This window comes from Schistocerca americana, chromosome 3, assembly GCF_021461395.2.
Source record: "Schistocerca americana isolate TAMUIC-IGC-003095 chromosome 3, iqSchAmer2.1, whole genome shotgun sequence".
Classification (NCBI taxonomy): Eukaryota; Metazoa; Arthropoda; class Insecta; order Orthoptera; family Acrididae; genus Schistocerca; species Schistocerca americana.
The window spans coordinates 504,200,101-504,214,892 of NC_060121.1; the positions used below are offsets into that span (position 1 = coordinate 504,200,101).

The following is a 14,792-nucleotide window of genomic DNA, read 5'->3' on the forward strand; positions in this document are numbered from 1 at the left end:
GACTTAACATCTGAGGCCATCAGTCCCCTAGACTTAGAACTACTTAAACCTAACTAACCTAAGGAGATCACACATCCATGCCCGAGGCAGGATTCGAACCTGCGACCGCAGCATCAGCGTGGTTCCGTACTGAAGCGTCTAGAACCGCTCGGCCACATCGGCCGGCTTGGGACCTCCACGAGATCGGATTAAACGAAAACATTGAGGCAATTCAGAGGCATGCTGCTAGATTTGTAACCGTTAGATCCCATCAGCTCGCAGATATTATGGAGACGTTTCGTGAACTCACATAGGAATCCCTGGTGGGAAGGCGACGTTCTTTTTGCGAGGCATCGTTGCGGACATTTAGGGAACCGACATTTCAGGCCGACTGCAGGTCGATCGTACTGCCGCCAACGCATATTTCGTGTAAGGACCATTAAGTTGAGAGAGGTTTGGGCTCTTAGGAACACTTTTACACAGTCGTTTTTTCCCCGCTCTGTTTGCCAGTGTAACGAGAAAGGTAGTAGTACAAAGTACTCTCCATACGGTGAATATGTGTGTAGATGTAAATCCGCTATCCAGTGGTGCCCTTACACCATTGCTGGCCCTGGCGGCCGAGCGGTTCTAGGCGCTTCAGTCTGGAACCGCGCGACCGCTACGGTCGCAGGTTCGAATCCTGCCTCGGGCATGGATGCGTGTGATGTCCTTAGGTTAGTTAGGTTTAAGTAGCTCTACGTTCTAGGGGACTGGTGACCTCAGATGTTAAGTCGCATAGTGCTCAGAGCCATTTGAACCATTTGAACCTTACACCATTTCAAGCGTCGGTTAACACTGACTACGGAAATGTGTGGCTTATGAGGAGCTGCTCGACAATTGAAATCGACTCTTTTCAACTCCCTGCTTCCTTTCATTGAGTTAACTGGGCCGCTGAAAGCACACTGGAACTGAACGGTGATTAGTTACACAGGTTTCATGGTATTTTTACAACCAGTCTCCGCAATGCTCGGCGGTCCGTGTCCGTCAGTACACGAGGCCTGGTTGGTCTTGGTTTAGCTGACGTGTTTCTTTCCTTTTTCCACTCCAGAGTCACATCACCAGGCGTAGACGCGGGCAGCTGTATAAGGTTTGAAAGCGTCCCTGGTCGATTTGTTACTTAGGTGACATCCAGTGACAGCCCACGTTAAAAGGCACTGAGTTCTTCATTTTCTTCTGACAACACAATACTCACGCCTCCTTTTTATACTGGCTTGTCCGCCTCCCGTGACATCTACTGGTCAATTCCCGCATTACGTAAGACTGTCCGGATACTTTTGACGAGGAAGTGTAACAATACCCCGAAGTTCACAGAACGGATATTCTGGCGGAACATTCGATAGCAACTACAACATGTCTCGATCTCGAAAATGAAAGACACAGCTTTGCTGGCTAAACATTTTTCTGTCGTGTTTCCATTTTAGGCCAATACATTAGCTCCAAACTACTCCATCCTTGAAGTGTGCTTCAGAAATATCTTCTGGTACAGACTTATTCACGATTAGAATCATACCCAGTCAATTCAAATCATTTTCAAAAAAATATATGAGGCAATAAATGACATCGAGAGTACTTCAAAATCACTGAATAAGGCAGATTTTGCAAAAAAACTTGATATTTCAAATATTACTTCTCCATTTCCAAAGTTCCTACGTGTGAGAAATTAGTATATGTGTAAAAACATGAATTTTACCTTTTGAAATCTAGTTTCCTCTTCCTATATTTTTTGTTCTTTCATTTGGTCCGTGTAACTTACTTAACATTTCTCATTTGTTGCTTTGTAAGTTGCAAAGTAATCAACACGAAGGACCCCTTTTACATCGCAGAAACATTAGCCGTAATCCTTCCCAGAGATGAGGTTTCACTATTTATGCGTATGCTCGCATTCTTCCACTCAATAATGGGTGGAACTTAGTTTGAGCCGTCAAGTGGTGAACTCATGTCTCTTCTGTACTCTCCAGTCGTTGTACGAAATGAGTGTGATTCCTTTTAAAACGGGTCAGTATTAGAAAATTTTGCGCAGCTGTTGCCCAAAGCTTTCATGTAGTTAGTGGTTCGCGAAAATGTAAAATTGTACTGTGATCTTTCTTCTGGTAAGTCTTTGTCAGTACCTATTTGATACGTCTCTTAACGTACAGTCTTTCAGTTCCATATTTAAAACTTTACTAATGTTACTATCTGAGTTTACAGTTCCATGATGTCACTCCCAGAGGGTCAGAGAAGTACGACCACGTTTGAACTCGGTCACCCAGTCTTTAAATGATGGAAATAAAGAAGCAGAAACTCTATAGACCATCACAACCTTTAGATAAAGTTGTATCAGCAGTATGCAATCAACACATAGGATTTTTTTCATGGAACTCTGTTCCAGATTATCCTTTTGAATGAAACACATACCAACACGATCACTTTTAAAAGCTGTATAAACCAAACTATTACCCTGATCAATACGACACTTTACAAAACAGATACCACGATAAAAAGAAAACTTGAAAAAATTATGTATTCTTCTGTCCAAAGCCAAGAATTTATCTTTTTGTCCTAATATCTTAGCAGCTTTTCTCCTTGCTACTTCTTCCTTAATTACTATTAGTTTTTATAGTACATAAATTTCATTTCCTCTGACTACTTTATCATCTTAAAGCATCCATAATATAACAAATTGCTCACTGCAATAAGGAAATGATTCCGTATGAATACAACCGGTTGGCCGTAATTAAATAAGCGTAGAAATATATTTTACTACGGCAGTCCAAATATAATTTTCCTTACGTGTAGACAGCAAAGTTTGATTCGCAGATTGCCTCGTTCTTCCAGCGCTAGTAAGATAGTGTTGAATGCAAGGGACTGCATATGGCATACACAATACGAGAGCTCGTTGTAGAGAGAATATTAATTTGTTCAATGTTAAAGATTCGTAGTGACACAGCATAGTTCTTCCACTTTTGCTATTACAGTCTACGATTACGCTGAATAGCCGAAGCATCTGAGATATCAAAACAGATTAACATGAGCGAAACAAGACACAATCATTTTTTATGATGCAGTCATCACCGGTTTCGGTTCAATGTGGCCATCTTCAGTAGCTTTCACTCAAATGCAGTGTTTGGTGAACAAACAGCCAAGCATTGTCAGATTCGGTTATGATTGTGCCAAAAAAAAGTAACTGCGTCAGTCACCTTTCTTTCCAAAAGGAAGGTCAGATTTTTTTCCAAAAGTTGAAGTAGTTCTTGAAAACGTACAAATGACTTGCAGCATAGTGTGCACAAAATAAAATGCGGCCGCTGTAGATTAACAGTAGCAGAAACTGTAAACTTTTTAGCTTTGTTACTATAAAAGAATATCAAATGTAAAGTATTGAAAAATAAATGTTCGGAGGAATAGGTAACGAAAGAAGTCTTTGGAAACTACTTAAGACATGAAGTAACAAGTTAGTAAAACATCTGCTACAGGATTCATAAATATTTAACCATCTGCTTGCAACAGTAGCAAATAGAAAGAAAATGTTATAAAAGTAGAGAAAGAGTAGAATACGCCAAACAGATCATCGAGGTTGCTGGATGTAGAAGAAAAGAAGGAATGAAATCAGATCAGAAGGTTGGTGTAGGTGGAGAAGAATGTCAAACAGCTTAAAAAATGAGGCTTTGAAAAATGGAAGAAGAAAATAAAGAAAGGTGGATGGACAGTAAACTGTTCACAAACACTTGTACTCAGAGATTGCTGGTAGTTGTGACGAACAAAACAATAAAAAAAAATGCAACAGTTCGATGTAAACTGGGATACCAGTGGCGAATGGTTTAGCTGAAATGCAAGGTTCAAAAATGGCTCTGAGCACTATGGGACTGAACATCTATGGTCATCAGTCCCCTAGAACTTAGAACTACTTAAACCTAACTAACCTAAGGACAGCACACAACACCCAGCCATCACGAGGCAGAGAAAATCCCTGACCCCGCCGGGAATCGAACCCGGGAACCCGGGCGTGGGAAGCGAGAACGCTACCGCACGACCACGAGATGCGGGCCCAAGAAATGCAAGGAAGCATGGCACGATGTGAGGTAACGGGCGAGTTGCGGCGCCCTGAAAATATTCTAAGTTCGGAGTTGGCGTGGCCGCACGGGCCGCTCGGCAAGCCGGGGCTCGTCAGCAACCGCGTGGTGCTTATCATTAGCCGGAGCAAGAGGGGCAGCCGCGTGGCTGGAAATTCCATGTTGACGCTGTGTTGAGGACTGTGCTTTGTGTCGATGAGTGCTCAGAGTGCCAAAGATGGCGGACGTTGTGAAGCCATAATGGGAGACATTTCACAGTTCATGCAGAAATTAATAATAGCCAGAGGGATCATGATACCTTAAAAAGAAACATGTACATTACCATTATTTGCACGACGATTCTCATGATGTAATTAGGTTTTCAATATCTTTATTAGTTTAAAGTTTTGTATCTGAGTGTAAATTATACAAGTGACACCCAGCAACGAATTTCCAAAATCTAAACTGTTCATCCGATTTGGTTGATCGACGTGTCTTTAGAAATCTGTTAATGTAAACCTAAATTGGTATGAATTACAGACATGTAACTTGAATAGTACATGAGTTATTGGAGGTCAAAGTGGCTGGTTACTATCGATCACGTCAGGGCATAAGTACTCCACAGTTTCACGAAAAAACGGTAGCAGCATGCTTATAAACATATTTATCCATCTAGGTCTTTGTTTATATCCTACATATACTGCTCATGAAGAAATTGGTCAATTATTTACTGTGTTTTAGAAAGCACAGAGACATTAGGCTACTAGTTTACTGCTGTTCTTTTCCTTTGATTGTTTATTTAATTTGTTTATGTATTTAATAATGTGTGTTAGAGCGTGTTAATGGTCCAGCCGTAGGAATATTTCTTTAATTTCAGGTTATTTAAATGTAAATCTAGTATTTGCTATGTGTTTCAATATGTTTGTGAGTGTGTGTTGGCTTGGAGACATGGCGGGAGCTCTCTAGCCATCACAGCGCTCGTTACTACGGTAGGCGACTACCGAAGTCAATGGAGAGACTCTATGGAAGTGGGGGAGGAGCATCGGGGGCAGAGGACACGGGGAGAGTGTTGGACGGGAAGGCGCGACAGACGGGCGCAGGAAATACTTGGAGAGTGTTGAGCAGTTTGCGATGGTCCCGGGAGACAGAAATAATTCGTAGTGCCGACTTGTGCACTAGTGAGATTTCCATGGCTTCTGCAGTGAAGATATAGTATGCATTTTGAAGTGAATATCTCTCGAGCTATGTTGTTGTTCATAACTAATTACATGAAGTAGGAATCTATTGTTTCCCTGTTATTCAACTTATATTTAATTTAATTGTTGGACCATCGACGCCAATAAGTGTTTTACAGTAATAAATGTCATTCTTAAAGGTACTTCTGCTATCATACTCATCATTTAAAGTCGTTAAAATAGTACCTGCAGATTTTATTTAATTGCAATCCCTCATTTATAAATTTCTATATTCCATTCAAAATTCGCAGTTGCCAAATGATAGGAACCTTTGACCATTCGATTCATGTGTGTATTCATATTATATACTGCAGACTCAGCAGTATTTGGCATGTAATGCGGCAACTACGTATCCAAGCCCAACGAAACCAGCCACAACTTTCAACATTTCAACTTTTAAACGCTTTATAAAATATAGTGTTGAGACGACACATAATGCACGATTCAACATGGAAGCCTGTAGAGGATTCGTGGTTTATAAAACATCTAAAATATGTACCTTCTTTATCTTGCCATTCTTTGCAGTATCCAGTCATCATTTTCAGTTGTTTATATTCGCAATAATATGTTCCACTCATCACTCTCTGTAATTATGATGTAATTATTTAGGTAATTAATTTTTTTATCTTGAATTATTATTTCAAAGGCGTACTTCACAAATCATTTATGGCGAACCACTTAGCCATTGAGTTTTACTTTCCTTTCTCCTATTGTGTTAAGCAAGTTTCTTTTCTCTTCAGTTACCCGCAATACTGTGTCAATGTACTTTCAATCCTTGTTCTCACTTTCCAAAGGCTCAAAATTACCGCCAGAACTTGAAAATGTACTAAACAAATATCCTGTCAAACGTTTTCTTTTTTGTATGGCTGCCTGTTAAGAGATTACTTGCTGAAAAATACAGATTGACTTATAATGCCCATTTATATTTATATCAGTACTCTGATTTTGTGCGCGTTCAGCACCAGTGTTTTATTTTCCCAGCCTAGTGCAGTTCTATTGATTACTCGAAACAACAACTGTCAGTATTCTTTCAAGAAATGTCTTTTCTAGGCTGATGAAAGCTACATTTGTGCTTCTGTACATCTCTATTCTTCTTTCCAATATTAAAAATTATTGAAATACACGGTGTTCTCCTTACATTGAACCATAAATATTTAAATTCCATCAGTGGGAGCTCAGTTACCTACAGGGTGCACCATGAAAAACTATGACAGGTGAATGGACTTGGGGAATTCATTTTGGGTTTGTAATAAGAGTGGTCTAAATTACTTGAAAGGAATTTGAATTCCAGTCACATTTCCACTTCGCAGGTTTGATAAAGAGATATATTTATCGATACTGATTAGTACAGAATGGCACGCCACCTAGTGTGCATTGTTAATTTTGTGTTACAATACTAAAACATAATAGTAACGCGGTATTATGCGGTATTTGTGACTTTATGAATACATTTATGTTCACCACCATTAACAGACATCCGCCTCTACCTATGGCCATTATCACAGGTGAGTTGCAATGCTAGAAGAGGTATAGAATGCCTTAATAGTTATTTAGTCATTCACGGCCACAGCGCGTCATGTTAGTAACGAAATGAGTTACACTGTGTACATACATTTGTGTTTTACAGCATGCTACATATTGCTACCAAGTACTACTTTGCTGTTATTATTATAACTAATATCAGCTGGGATTAACGCCTTCATTTTATTAGCATACCAGCACTATCGCTAGATCTAGTTTCCCATTAAGTTTCCTAATTACGGCCGTAATTTTCTTGTAGAACTAGTACATTAAAAGTTATTGAACGTTATTTCTTGTCACTGGACTCAAAACAATTGTCTACTGGATTGCTCAGTAAGGTGGGTTGCTTACGTTTTCACTGCTTTGATCGATGCCGCTGTTCAGTGCATCACCACTGCACTAAATTTGTGAAAATACATTGGATAAGGTAAAAATCTGCCCAGAAATGATTGCATGCCACCAAAATAATTGGCCCATATCTGCTACAGGAGCCTACGAGCCGCCCATAGTAAACTTACTTTACAGTTTGCCACAGAAAGGTCAGCACAGAGCGTAATGTCGTCTGTCTTTTTTATTGCATTGCAGATCTAGATTTCAACTGACAGTGCAGCTACCATCAGTGCTATAAATACAAATAATAGAAGAATCAGACACAGAAAACCAGCACACTGGTCAAACGCCATGACACAGTTGTACAAAGCTACAATTACACAGTTACATACAGTTATAAGTAACCAGTCATGTAGATTGAACGTAATTACAAAGACACATATTCCAGTCAACTAGGGCGGCTTTTCACATATCCACGCAGCTGATCTCGGTTTACGTCGCACTGGATAGTCAGCGCCTTCTATTTATAGCCTGTATGTAAAAGAATGGAATAAGGTAAAAAATTATACATATAAATAAAAATATGGGAAATTCAAATAGTATTCATAGTAAAATACAATTTTGTCTGCAGGCACTCAGTTCAAAAAATCGTTATGACAAGTGAAATGATACAACTTCATTGGTCTCATACGGATATGATTTTATGGATACAGACTGATGGGGCGAGTGGAAATATGTACCAGCGACGGGAACAGAATCTGTATCTCCTGCTGATTACGGAGGTGCGTTAGCTACTAAGCCACATTGGCATAGCATTTCGCGCAACTGCGCTGGTTACCCCAGCACGCGTCCCTCCTCATTCGCTGCTTCAGTTCAGACACAAACAATCGTATCTGCATGAGACCAGTAAAGTCTCTGAAACTGTGTTATTTTGTTCGTATAAATACCTTTACCTGGGTTCCACCATTAAGTCCGATGTCGGGGTGCTATTCCAGAACGTGGAGAGCCTCGGCAATTCTCTTCGTATGTAAGGGGGAATTTAAAGTAGACTGGGGCGGCAGTGAGAATTTGGATCGAGGAGAGAGGCCCACCAGGGTAATCCGTGTAGTTGTGCAGACCGCTGCGCCAAGGTGGCATAGTGGCTAACGCACCTGCCTAGTAAGCAGGAGACCCGGGTTCGATTCCCGAACTTGGTACAAATTTACAAATTCCCCGTCATTCTGTATATAAAAAAGCATTATGAAAAGTGTTACTTTACGTCATACTGGGCAGTGAACGCCCTATATTTTTATTGTCCCTATATGAAAGAATGGGTTAACATAAGTTTTGAGTTGAAATCTATATCTGCAATGCAACAAAAGAAACAGATGACATTACGACCGATGATGACCTTCTTTCTGTCCTGGATTACATCACGGTCGTGGGGCACAATCATTCCAATGGAATCACACGTGATTACTTCATACTTGCTAAGAGTCGACTGCAAGCATCTCTGCACTAGATTGAATGCTACATACCACCAGCATTAATACACTAGACAACGAGCTGCTCGTAAGTATTTGACGAGTATATTTCTGTTCCCACTAGGATGTGGATCATGGTAAGTAGAATACTTGTAAAGATTGTTCTTGACGATTTTGAGTATTTGTTTTTCGCGATACTTGAAATGACGCTTGGGACAGGCGATCTAATTTATAAAAATGTAGTTTTGTTAAAATTGTCTATCTAGAACAGAATATACTGACAGCTCGTGGACACGGGAAGAAAAGAGCAGCAGTTTCTCAAATCCGAAGTAGATCAGAAGCGTCTAGACAGCAGTTGCGAGAGAGCTAGGTTCCCTCTCCTTCCCCTCTCGCTAATCGGGTCTCACATTGATGTACCTCCTGTTGGAACTGGTTCACTCCACACACAGTTCAATCACATTCTGTTTGATCCTGATGAGCTCGGTTCGTCGTGAATATTTTTACGCTAAAATCAGTACGTATACTTTACTATTCTCTTATATGTATGGTTCAAATGGCTCTAAGCACTATGGGACTTAACATCTGAGGTCTATACTTAGAACTACTTAAACCTAACTAACCTAAGGACATCACACACATCCATACCCGAGGCAGGATTCGAACCTGCGACCGTAGCACCAGCGCGGTTCCGGACTGAAGCGCCTAGAACCGTACGGCCACTTATATGTATGTATTAGTACTTTATATACCTGTATTGATTATAGAATACATTCTTTCACCTTTATTGTGTCTCCATTTATTAGATGTTTAAGTTTTGCTTTCACACAAAGCAAGTTTACTCCGCTACAAATACATAAATAGTGTGTATATTTAAAAATCACGTATTCTAACAGTCGGTCATAATATCTAGCGGCAGTCGATCTCCGCATGTACGCAAACGCACGCACGCACACACACACACACACACACACACACACACACACACACACACAAAAAGAAGACTTGTCTTGGTTGTCAAGAGAACGCCGCACTGTAAATCACGTTCCAAATATTACAAACTGGGAACCCATTGCTCAACTCCACCTTTTTAGGATTTGGCTGAAAAGAACTAAGTTCTACAACAACCCACCGTCCCCTTTTACACAAGAAGTGAAAGCTCCAAAAAAGAAAATTACATCAAAATAAACTGTCATTGTTATACTGAAATGACACTAAATAAAATGACGCAGTTTGAAACCATGGTGTTAACTAGCAATAATTTTACAAAGATTTTTGCCGTTTATCATAGCCACTCGCAGACTAACTTCTAAAGCAAGTTTATGCCGGAGTAATTTACTATTTATGTATGTCAAACCCATAATTTTCCTGTGTATGTCACTGATTGTCTTGCGATGCCTTGCGTACTAAAGAGCAATGCCAAGTTCGACATATTTCCTGAGGTAACCTTCACAAATCGTACTGCGGAGCAGTACACAGCGGATTTAAAGAAAATCGATTTCTGAGACCTGTTTGTGGGAGACCCTATGAGGACTCCTGCTCAGAACAGCGGCTGCCATGTCGCTCTTGCTGCAGGTGAACACATCTCAAGTTTACTATATCACTCTTTTCCCGTCTGGTGCTAACTTTTTCATCTCTACATAACTATTGCAACCAATATCTTTTGTTATCTGTTCCATATATTCACGTTTTGTCTGCCGCTACCGATTTTTCTTTTGTCCCACTATTGTTTCTCCCTATTACTGAGCTGCGTATCAGATATTCCACTAACCTGTCCCTTCTTCGTGTAAGGGTCTTTCAGGAAACAAGCCTCACTGCTGTCAATTATTGCTAAAGAATTAAGGAGACTTTACTAGTTAGCTAGTTACATGTTCCATAGGTCATCTGAACGATTTTTTCATCGAAATGATGTGAAACGAGTCAGTCTACAGCATATGAAAGCATTAACAATTACATTACTGAAGAATTTATTTTCCGGTCCTACACATAAAACTACGTTTCAAAACTAGGATTTTTTACAGATTACTAGTTTTTAAATAAAAAATTTGTGTATGGAATATGACTTGTCCCGAAGAAAAGATTTTAGTTTAAATTTAAAACCAGCTTTGCTCTCTGTCAAACATTTATGACGAATTTCATTAGCATGTATAGAAAGGGTGTTCATAAATTAGTTATGCAAAAGTAACCTTTAATTGCGAAAAACGTAAATAACTTACAGAAATGCTTTATACGTCACTGAATGTAGTAGATCTTCAAGTTTTATTCCCGCCTAACACAGTTTCCGACATTCCCATGTGGCATGCGCGAACGAGTTACTCAGTCAAAGTGGAGTCGTATAAAAGTGCAGAGCTTGCGCACTGTTGTTTATAGTCTCATGCAACCATATCCGCTACTACAGTTCTGAGACAATTCAGGACTAAATATCGCAAGCCACCATCTCAAAGAAAAAACTGTTATTAATTGGTACGATCGCTTCACTGAAACTGGCTGTGCATCGCATAGGACGCCGTGTCATGTTTGGCCAGTAGTATCTGACGCACCAGTTGACCAAATTCGGTAGTCTTGCATTCGTAGGCCGGGTAAATCAACGAGACGTGGCAACTTACAGTTGAATATTCCTAGTGTTACTGTGTGGAAGGTATTACGCAAATGGTTATCCTTTCAAACCCTAAAAATTGGAATTGTTCTAAGCTTTAAGAGAAAGTCACAAAGGAAAAAGGAACTAAGTTTTATGTAGAACTGTTTAACGATATGCAGACCGAAGACGATTTTCTTAATAATATTTTGTTCAGTGACGGAGCTACCTTCCGTACTGACGGTAAACTCAGTCGGCATGATGTTCGGATATGTGGTGAGCAGTATAAGGTGTAACAATATTTACGGACCTTTCTTTTCTGCCGAGCCAGCTGTAGCTGGCATGTCATACCTGGACATGCTCCAGTTACAACAGGATGTGGGCACAGAAATTATTTTCTAGGAAGAGGGGGCAGGGAGGGTGTCATCATATTATCATCGTGATGTTTTCGCTTATCTCCGTAGGTATGTGACGCTTGGTTTGGAAGTGGTGGCACAATATCCCAGCCACCACGATCACCTGATTTAACCCAAATGGACTTCCGTATATGGGGTTACAACAAAGACAGAGTGTTTCTTCCTCCGATTCCGGGTAACGTCGACGAGCTACGACAACGGATAACAAAAACAGTAGCCACCACACATCATGACTTCCGTCATAGATTTCGCAGGAAACTGATTACAGATGGGACAATTGTCGTACAACGCAAGGTAACCACATTATGCATTTGTAATAATTCAGTGGCTTATCAAATATTTCTGTGAGTTATTTAGAAGGTGCAATTAGGATGACTAACTCCTTGAAGAGGTACCGACCGCGGGTGAAGCACATATTATTTTTGCTGTCCAAGCAGTACTTTCATTCTAGGTGATTAGTTACCGCAGGAAAGTTGAGTGTAAATATGCAGAATATATTAGGGCGCTGATTCGTTTGTTTCCAAGACTAGCAATTATGCAAAGACCAAAAGTGGCTGAGCTTAACTGTTTGACAAACTCAGTAATACGCATCAAGCCTTCATTTATATGTTCACCCAAAAATATGGAGTATTCTTCACTGTTCAAGTGTTACATCAGTTACTATTATTACTCTGTTTCATGCAGAAAACTGAATATAGCGTGCATTCTCAAAAATCAGATTTAGGGAGAGTCCATTTCCTAAAAACCACTTAACAATTCTTTGAAAAAATCATTAACAATTTTTTCTGTAGCTTTCTCTTTAATGCGATTTGTTATAACACGGGTGTCGACAGCAGACAGTACCAACTCTGTTTGATGAGTGTTAAATGGAGGACAATTCATACAATCATGTAAGGAATATGAGTGGACCCAAAATTGAACCCAGCGTCCTCGCTTTGTGGTTGTGCCTGACTTAATGCCTTACACGAATCTGAGAACTCCAGATATAAAGAAATTTGACACATTATTCTGATGAGATGCTAAAAAAATTGTAGCAATAGAAGCGGATGGAGCGGGCAAAGTCATATACCGTCTACTATGTCGACACCGCATGAAGGAACTAATTTAGAGAATCCTCAGAAAAAAATGAATGAGAATGTCAACCCTGTTCTTCATTAATACTTGTCCAAAGTCTTAACCATGTGCTAAGGTCCTCCAAAGTAGTGAAAACGCACTGTAAAGCGTGAAAGCGAGACGGAACCAACAATTAGAATATAGAATATTGAACACGTCGGATATAGTACGTACGTAGGTAAAATAGAAATGGCACAAGACACAGCCTTTTTAGGGTACTAGGGATCTACGATTTGTGTCCTGTATAATATAACTTACGAAGATTCCAGTCGGGATTCCAAGTCTCAAAATGCATTACGATACAACTCAAAGCAGAGTACTCAAATGGAGTGTTCCACAGAGCCCACATAGCAATTTACGTACGTTGCACTAATTATGTATGCATCGCATGCAAAACAATACATAATCTATATCAGGCATTCTCATGGAACCGTTTCTAATGTTGAAGTCTATACAATCAATGTCTCTCACTTTTATAATTCTAAAATACTTTACTTTTCTCCAAGATCTATTATTAGATTTTATATTTTTGTATAAGTTTCAGGAGTAGTTCGATGGGTGCTAGTTTGATTCTGAGTGAAGGAGCTATGCTTTTGCAATGTAGAAAATACACTACTGTACATTAAATTGCTACACCAAGAAGAAATGCTGATGATAAACGGGTATTCATTGGCCAAATATAATATACTAGAACTGGCATGTGATTACATTTTCACGCAGTTTGGGTGCATAGATCGTGAGAAATCAGTACCCAGAACAACCACTTCTGACCGTAATAACGGCCTTGATATGCCTGGGCATTGAGTCAAACAGAGCTTGGATGGCGTGTACAGGTACAGCTGCCCATGCAGCTTCAACACAATACCACGGTTCATCAAGAGTAATGACTGGCGTATTGTGACGAGCCAATTGCTCGGCCACCATTGACCAGACGTTTTCAATTGGTGAGAGATCTGGAGAATGTGCTGGCCAGGGCAACAGTCGAACATTTTCTTTATCCAGAAAGGCCTGTACAGGACGTGCAACATGTGGTCGTGTATTATCCTGCTGAAATGTAGGATTTCGCAGGGGTCGAAAGAAGGGTAGAGCCACAGGTCGTAACACACCTGAAATGTAACGTCCACTGTTCAAAGTGCCGTCAATGCGAACAAGAGGTGACCGAGACGTGTAACAAATGGCATCCCTTACCATCATGCCGGGTGATACGCCAGTATGCCGACGACGAATACACGTTTCCAATGTGCGTTCACTATGATGTCGCCAAACACGGATGCAACCATCATGATGCTGTGAATAGAATCTGGATTCATCCGAAAAAATGACGTTTTGCCATTCGTGCACCCAGGTTCGTCGTTGAGTACACTATCGCAGGCGCTCCTGTCTGTGATGCAGCGTCAAGGGTAACCGCAGTCATGGTCTCCGGCTGATAGTCCATGCTGCTGCAAACGTCGTCGAACTGTTCGTGCAGATGGTTGTTGTCTTCCAAACGTCCCCATCTGTTGACTCAGGGATCGAGACGTGGCTGCACGATCCGCTACAGCCATGCGGATAAGATGCCTGTCATCTCGACTGCTAATGATACGTGGCCGTTGGGATCCAGCACGGCGTTCCGTATTACTCTCCTGAACCCACCGATTCCATATTCTGCTAACAGTCAGTGGATCTCGACCAACGTGAGCAGCAATGTCGCGATACGATAAACCGCAATCGAGATAGGCTATAATCCGACCTTTATCGGAAACGTGATGGTACGCATTTCTCCTCCTTACATGAGGCATCACAACAACGTTTCGCGAGGCAGCGCCGGTCAACTGATGTTTGTGTATGAGAAATCGGTCTCCAACTTTCCTCATGTCAGGACGTTGTAGGTGTCGCCACCGGCGCCACCTTGTGTGAATGCTCTGAAAAGCTAATCATTTGCATATCACAGCATCTTCTTCCTATCGATTAAATTTTGCGTCTGTAGCACGTCATCTTCGTGGTGTAGCAATTTTAATGGCCAGTAGTGTAACGCTTTTTTATTGTCTTGCTTTTACGAAAATGTGAAATTCGGCCTCCACTAATTTTAAGAGTGCTCATCTCATTTAAAGCAATAACTA

The 14,792-nt window shown here is 40.6% G+C and overlaps 1 protein-coding gene and 1 non-coding gene across 2 annotated transcripts in view; one reads left to right on the forward strand and one right to left on the reverse strand.

The window, feature by feature from the left end:
* The window catches only part of LOC124606898 (zygotic gap protein knirps-like), a 435,411-nt gene that overhangs the window by 404,168 nt on the left and 16,451 nt on the right, over positions 1 to 14,792 (reverse strand). The window lies entirely within an intron of this gene.
* Positions 8,254 to 8,325, forward strand: Trnat-agu. The gene has a single exon. It is a non-coding gene; the product is annotated as a tRNA-Thr (tRNA).